Here is an 8,271-nt window from a genome sequence, read left to right on the forward strand (position 1 = left end):
TTTTATATATTTTAAATTAGTTAACACAATAAAGGGCTGAGGTATAGTTTATTTATATAACAAAAATTATAGTTTTATACAGCTTCTTAAGAAGTTATGTATGACACTATAGCATGTAGAAAAACAATAGTATCCAGAAAACACTTGAATAGATTGGACTTTGAAGAAAAATATTTAAGTGGTTGGTGTGAAGGAAATTATGGAGAAAAAGCATATAAATATGTCCTAAACATAAGAAACATCTAAAGTTTATCTTCGATTATATAGTAAATGTAAACCTTTAAATTCCTTTATAATGTGTGTATAAAATTTCATAAACTCCGCAAAAACGTGTTCACGAAGCGTATCGTTTATAATAATAAATCAATGTAAAATAAGTTACCCCTGGTGTATATATTTAAAAGAGAGAGTTCTGCCATAAATCTTAGTCTAAACTATTAATATTAAATTATTTATAGCCATATTATTTAATTTTTCACGAAAGTGGCTGATAAATGGTCGATTTTTTATGGTAAAAACACACGTAAAACATATCTTTCTATATCGTTCGATCAAATGCTTTATCTATAATGGTTCTTCTTATCAATTATACTTTATCTGGTTTATTAAGAAGCAAGGGGAATCTTTTTTTGCCTCTTCATACCTTAATATAACGAAACCATCATGCCTTTGAATATAATTTCCAAAATAAGATATACTATTTACAAAAAATATTCTTCTTCATTTGTATTATAATCAAGAAAATTAGCTAAAATTCTATATTCTGTTATTTTCATTTGTACATTAGTCGAATTCTCAAATAGTTTTATATTTGATTTGATAAGAACGTTGAGAAACTTTGCCTCATGCATTATTCGTTCTAAAAATTTTGTTTTCAGGTTCAAATTTCGATTGTACGTAATCATTTTCAATTTTTCATATTGGTTTCTGCTAGTTACGTTGCATATACAATCAATTATTTTTTATCTTGTTTCTCTTATAAAATAAACAAAAAATCCATATTTGAATTTTTCTAAGTATAGAAGCGTACATATACTTATCTAATGGTGCCCAATGTTCAAACTGCCGACAAATATCAAATTTAGATATTTTATTATTACAAAAAAAAATTAGTATGCATATAAAATATATCCAAAATAACTCATTACATTTTTTATTTTTACAATTTTTAATCCTTTGTTAAGGAACATATTTTTCAATCTTTATTTTCACATATACGTATTTTCAAGTTATTTTGGGGCAACCGAGTGGGTACTAGTGAAAAAGCATCACAATTATTATTGGATTTAAATTATTATAACAAAAAACTAAAAATATTCATTTATCATCCACCTGTATTTTTGAATACTGATTGTACTGATTTAGGTAGCGAAAAGATTGGCGGTTTCGCTGTTAGCTATACAGATAACTTTGAACAGTATTCTTTTATAGATAATTACTGATATACAGTAAATTTTACATATTTCCCCCCGTGTACTGGATACATTGTAAATCGAAATATATTGATTTATAATATCTAAATATTCCAAGAATATATTCTGCAAAAGGATACTAACTTATAATAGATTAAAAATAAGAAAATAATAATTTTCTAGTACAAATTAGTACATTCATGAATGTGTTTTGCAGAGTTTATAATTCTTAAGTTATTTGTATGGTTATTTCGTTAAATTCAGTAATATATTTTATTAAAAATCAGAATATGTGGATGGCAAATTATGAGGAAAAATATTTTCGGAGCATAAAAAATTATGGGGATGAAAATTCGACCGAAATATATTCAAATAAAACATCTGAGAAGATATATGGAAGAATCCATGTGTATATCTGATACTGTGAGACTCAAATATAAACCTCAACGTCCTCAAAATTTTAAATGCTATTTTAATACGGCTTAAACATTTCAGACAAAAATACTTTTTGATTGAATCTTAGCACTATCGGTTGAACGCTCTATAATTTATCGGTGTTACCTAAACAACAATACACGTTATAATCGATGTTGGAATCACAAAATAGAAATATTTGGAAAGGAAATATATAACTCTTTAAAGATGATATCTTACGCACAAAGGTAGATAATGAAACAAATTGATTCATCTATTTATAATCAGAAAAAAGCCAAGCCTTAAGATAATCAATGCTAGAAATGTGATTAATATGTTCTGCAATCAAAGTAATATTCGGTTCTGATTGCTAAAAAAAATGCTAAATAAAACTAATATGGTACATTTTTAGTTTCTAGGCTTTATATTTAAAATGGTTTTTAATGTAGAAAATTGAAGCTATGGTGAAAATCGAATGGATTTTTCTATAAAAAAACCATAATAGTATTGAATATAAAAAAGAGGCAATAGTTAGATGATTCGATTTCTCAAGCTTTATTTTACATATTTACATGGTTAATCGAAGTTTTAATGGTCACGTAAATTAAAGTGATTAAGTAGTCTATTCCCCAATACAATAAATTCACTGGAATTGAATACAATATTATTTTAACTTTAAAATCCAAATAAAATAATGATAAATCCGTTTTTTGTTTGTAAAAAAAGTGCTGTATTAAATTACATATTTTTGTAAGAAATATATTGTTGCAATTAACACTTTTTAAATATTTAAATAACTTAGGGGATCTATATTATTCTATTAGCAACGATGCTCTTTACAAATTATAAAAATTATGTGATAAAAAATGATTCGTAGACACCTATTATATAATTTAAGCCATCTGTCGAATAATTAGTTATAGAAGTTGAACAGAAAACATATTTTATATTTTTTTATATTAAGGTTCCTTTTAAATTCTAATATATGCATTAATCTATTGAGTGTGAATATTATTTATCTTGTCATTTTTTCAAAGCCTATTTATCGAAAAAAGAATGTTTCTTCAAATTTTAAATGGTAAATTTAACTTTTTAAACTATATAATTTTTTTATTATATATTATAAACATACATATGGGTTCTAAAATATATACTATATATTAAAACCCCTCATAGTCATTAAAAGCACCCAAGATATTCGCCTTTCCCGGATTTTTATATTTTAAATCTGCACAAATATTTAGAAGTTTTTTTATATTACAATTATAGTTTTTTAATTTTATAAAGTTGCCATAGCGAATTCCATATCTTTTCATGGCACTAGGATTAGCCTTAGGAAATTTAAGTTAACATTTATGTTAGATCATATTTAATGATATCATATATTCTTCTGTAAAAAAATCATGCCCTTAGCAAGCCGTAAAAATTATAAACAAAGAGAACTTATTTTCTTTTTTATTCATAAATATAAATCAAAAGATGTACATAATCTGCTTAAAAACAAAAATACAGCATATAAAATTTTTTAAAAACAAATAAAGACAAGTTCCACACGAATATAACAAATATTATAAAAACAAATATATTTTTAGATTATATATGCACATCTGAATATGCATTTATATGCTACATGTCTTCATATTTTTATTATTCAAGTGTTCTAGCACGTTTTTGAAATACCAAGGCATCTAATTACAGCCGCATCTAGGTTTTATGATCATCTATGTCTATTTTTTTTGTAGATTTTTCTTTAAAATTCATGAAATACAAGTTCAGTCGCTGCGATATATTTATTGTTTTGTATTTATGCATAGAAATATTGATATTGAATTAATCTAAAAAGTATTTTATTTTTCTTTATATCATCATTAAAAATAAAAAAATCTAAATCCAATACTATTTTCAAATTTTTTATCATCCTATTGCTAAAACTAAAATTTAAAAAATCAGATTTCCAATTTGGATATAGAAGTATAATGAAAATGTACAGTAAATGCGTTTATCAAAATTAAATTTATACTTATCAGCTTATAAAAAGTTTACTTATCAAAAAGGATCTTTTTTACAGATTTCAAGTCATGAAGACCTTTTAAGACATATTTATGCATATAAATTGCGATTATATTAGGTATTTTTTCCGTATAATTTTATAGAATAATCCTATGAAATAAAAAAACATAAAAGATCCATGGCATGTCTAAAAAATTTATAGATATTATTAGAGTGAATTTTCATTTATAGTAAAAATATTTTTGTCTTTCTGATTTTCATATTTTAGCTATAAATGTGTGCAAAAACTTATTTTAATAAAGTGTAATAAATTGTTAATTGGGTGATAATTTAAGGTAGGGTTAACAGCTTATACGATCAAATTGTTATAGGGGGATCATTTATGCAGTTATAAGAAGATTTTTTTATGGTTGGTACTAGTGAGGCATATTTCCCATTAGATTTTTTTCTATTTATTAAATAGAGGCACGATGTCAAAAAATATAGACTTTAATACAATAGTGAATTTTTAATATCCCAATATAAAGCAAAAAAATTAATCTTGAACTAATTATAGCACAAAAACACAGTTAAAATTTTTCTTTATAAATATATTGAAAATTATATAATTCCAATTAATAATCTACAGTTAAATAAATTGGTAATTTTTGATCCAATTTTCTGATAAAATATTCAAAGATTTCTAATACTGCACACTAAAAGCAATGAAAATTTCAAGAATTTAATTTAAGAGTAAAGCGTTAGTTCTGGTATGTTGATAATATATTACCTTATTGATGTATGGAATAATTTTTTTGTGTTTTAAAAAGATTCAAGACTGTTTTATATTACTTAATGTACTATTATATATTTAATGTTCTAGTAGCGATCATATCAGCTTGATAAATTTGCACTTTTTGCTCAAATTCGGGTTATCGATTTTCAGATCCTTAAAATAAATAAACTTGTATTTTTAGCGGTAATGTTACAGAATGTACATATTTTCATATTTTTTCTATTAAAAACCTCGCTAAAAAAAACAATATTTGTAAAAGTAACCGATTAATATGAAAAATAATAGAATGCATCATTTTATTATTTTTAGCGATATTAAAAAAGATCAAAGAATTTGTGTTTCCAAAATTTTTTTTGATTTAAAAGTATTAAAAGCGTTTTTTTGCTTTCGATTGTCCAAGGCGAATATTCACTAGCATTGACATACTGCAATTAGATAATTCGCTTGCCTCAAAATGCAAAATTTTTATCGGCCTAAACTTCTAATCACATGCTAATAAAATGTTTGTGTAATTATAATGGACCTTGGCAACTTATATGCGCGATATTTATAAATATTATGACAATAAGGAATCACTCGCTATTACATTAATCGTAACTTATATTACATTTATATTGTATATTTAGAATCTTGGTACATCAAATTGTATTTTAAACTATTTAAAGCTATAAAAACATCGACCATTTCTTGTGTGCTAAGATACCTGGATCCATTTCATAAGAATTTCACACTACAAAATTTGCAAATAAGGAGAAATCTTTTAATTAACTTATATTATAAGAAATAAAAGTACAAAACTTTATTATATGTTATGGTTCATCCACAAAATTTTACGCATACATGTTCTTTATAGCTTTTGAAGCATTTTTATTTTTTATCAAAATAGTTTACAGTACTTTGAGGAAGTATTTAATTCTTACGCAAATTTATGCTCTCTTTATCTTACCTAGATTTGCCTTTATAGATAATATATCTAATTTTTATGGTTTTATTGCAAGGTAAACGTATATTATAAGCAAACTGTTTTTACTTTGTTCAATGAAGCCATAGCCTGGATTTATGTATGATTTTCGCGCATATAAAATCAGTAAAAATCAAAGTTAGACGGTGAATATTACTTATAAGTTAGTGTTTATTGTATGAAACCTGTGAATCAAATGCCGAGAAACAGCAAAAAAAAGTCAGTAAAAATAAACCACAATAATTCATTTGTTTAATAACTATAGGATATCATATATTCATATATTTATTCTTGTTCACCTTATAACTATAACACTTTATATCTTTAGCCTTGTAAATATCATTAAATTTGATTGGTGAATAAGAAAAAACCAAATACTTGCAATTTATTGATGCTGCAGATGATGATTTCTGGTATTAGAAATTCTTAATCTCTTAGACTTTTTTCATCTCTGTGACTATTCGGTGCAATGATATCAATGAATATCACTTAATAAATACGGTTTCTATATATATACATTCTTTTACATAAAAAACGCAATTTATTCATAAATATTATTGCTCATTTTAAAATACAGCCCAGATTTACTATATGCCAATTAATTTTATTATTATCTTTTAAAAAAAGCTGAAAATTTAATTTGTCTCATTTAAACAAAGAACTTTTGTAAAATTTGTATATTTACAGTTAACACATAATTAATAATGATGATTTCGGCTCTTGATTTTTCTTTGTTTTTTTTCCTATGGTATATTGGGTAAATAACGCTACTCAGCTAATTTTATACATAATGGGATATAATTTATTATGTATTTACTGATTACATAGTTTAAATATTTTGATGGAATAATAATGAACTTTAGTTAAAATATTTTTTGAACAAATTGCATTATATTATAACTTTAAATATTTTAAAAAAAACATATATTTAGTAACTCACAGATAACTAATAATATATCTAAAGAAATTACTATCAGGAAACTATTATCTGCAGCAATGAAGAAAAAAATTAAAACTATAATTTATTGAAATCAAATTTTAATTTTGTTGTATAGTGCTAAATACAGCTTTTAAAGTAACAGAGAAATAAAGAACTAATGTATAAAATGATATCATAAATTACCTTTATAAAATAAATATGATTCATAACATAAAATAATAATATAACCTTATAGCTTCAAGCGTAACAATAGAGGTTAAATTGAGTAAAGGCCAATGATTATAAAATTTAAAAGGACAGATGTGACGATATCATTAAAATCTGTTTTTGCATGAAAAAGATTTTAGTATAAATAAATTATTACAAATAATTTAGTTTCATATTTTCCCCATATCAAATAGTAGAAGATTTAATTTGATAATAGAGGCGTCTGTAATAAATCCATAAAAAAATAAAATTCATAAGCGAAAAAGAATTATTAGAAATTAATTTTTATAAAATATAGACTATTAGGTCAGTGTAAGCGATTAATTATGTATAATAAGAGATTTTTGGCATATTAACTCCTTCCGTATCGTGTGATATGCATAAAAAATATAAATCGTTTGCTATTTTTTATTTTCCAATATATGGATAGCATTTCTTTTTCTTAAAGAAGGTGATAAAATCAAAAAATGTGGACTTCATTTATATTTATCCTACTGCTTTCTGCATAATTCATTGTAAATTACATTTCTATTGTTATTTATAAACATTCAAAACTATTTAGCAGAAAGCATTACACAAGAAAAGATTCCATATCTATAAAAACCTTTCAAAAGCGTAAATTTTATTTACAAATTAAAGATTTTTTTGGTTTACAAATCATATTATCAGATAAATTTTTCATGTTTATTATTTTTAGGATAAATTCATTCAATATAGGTTCCATCACAATCTTGTTTTTTTTTAGTTTAATTTAGTTTAATGAAAGTCTCTTATGAAAGTCTAATTATTCAATTACCCGCATTTTTCTATTTAATGAGGTTTTTGCATAGAATACCCTTTTGAACTAACTAGGTAATATTAATTATTGTTAAAAGTCATGAAAAGGTAATATTATCAAGTAAAAGTCCTACTCTGAAATAAAGCCTAAGCACAATATAAATAAATTAGCGTTGATCACAATGTAATTATATATATAAAAAATCTATTGATTTCAATCCATTTTCAATATTATCGGTCTTCTAGCAAAAAGGAATTATATTCTTGTTTAGTATTTTAAAGAGGGTGATTATTAGCTAAAATCGGTTATAAATTTAAATTTATGCATCGATTTGCACTGAAGGTGGATATAAGTTTTTTTTCTTTAAAAGTATGTTTTGCCATAATATGTTGCAATATAGGTTCAATGTTTGTGACAAAATTGTAGCCAGCCTGATTTAAATACTATAGGTTAATTATTGAAATCTATTAAACATATGCTTATTCTATTATTATAGTATTTTTTATATCATCGAGTTTATTTTTATAGAATTTCATATTTTACATTATTTGGATGACAGACAGACCACTTCGTTGTTTTTCAACATACTCTAATAAAAAAATTTTGAAAATTGATTTTTATATAAAAATTTACTGTTTTTATAATATATTATTTTCATTATAATTATTCTTAGCCTTTTCAAAGGTTTTTTAATTTTTAAACATCATGTGCCAAAGTGCGTTCGTATATATTTCAATAACTTTTTTTATTTTCAAAATTTGTTTATATGTACGC

The sequence above is a fragment of the Rhyacophila brunnea genome, unplaced genomic scaffold (assembly GCF_057557595.1).
Source record: "Rhyacophila brunnea isolate RB1 unplaced genomic scaffold, BYU_Rbru_1.0 scaffold_34, whole genome shotgun sequence".
Lineage (NCBI taxonomy): Eukaryota > Metazoa > Arthropoda > Insecta > Trichoptera > Rhyacophilidae > Rhyacophila > Rhyacophila brunnea.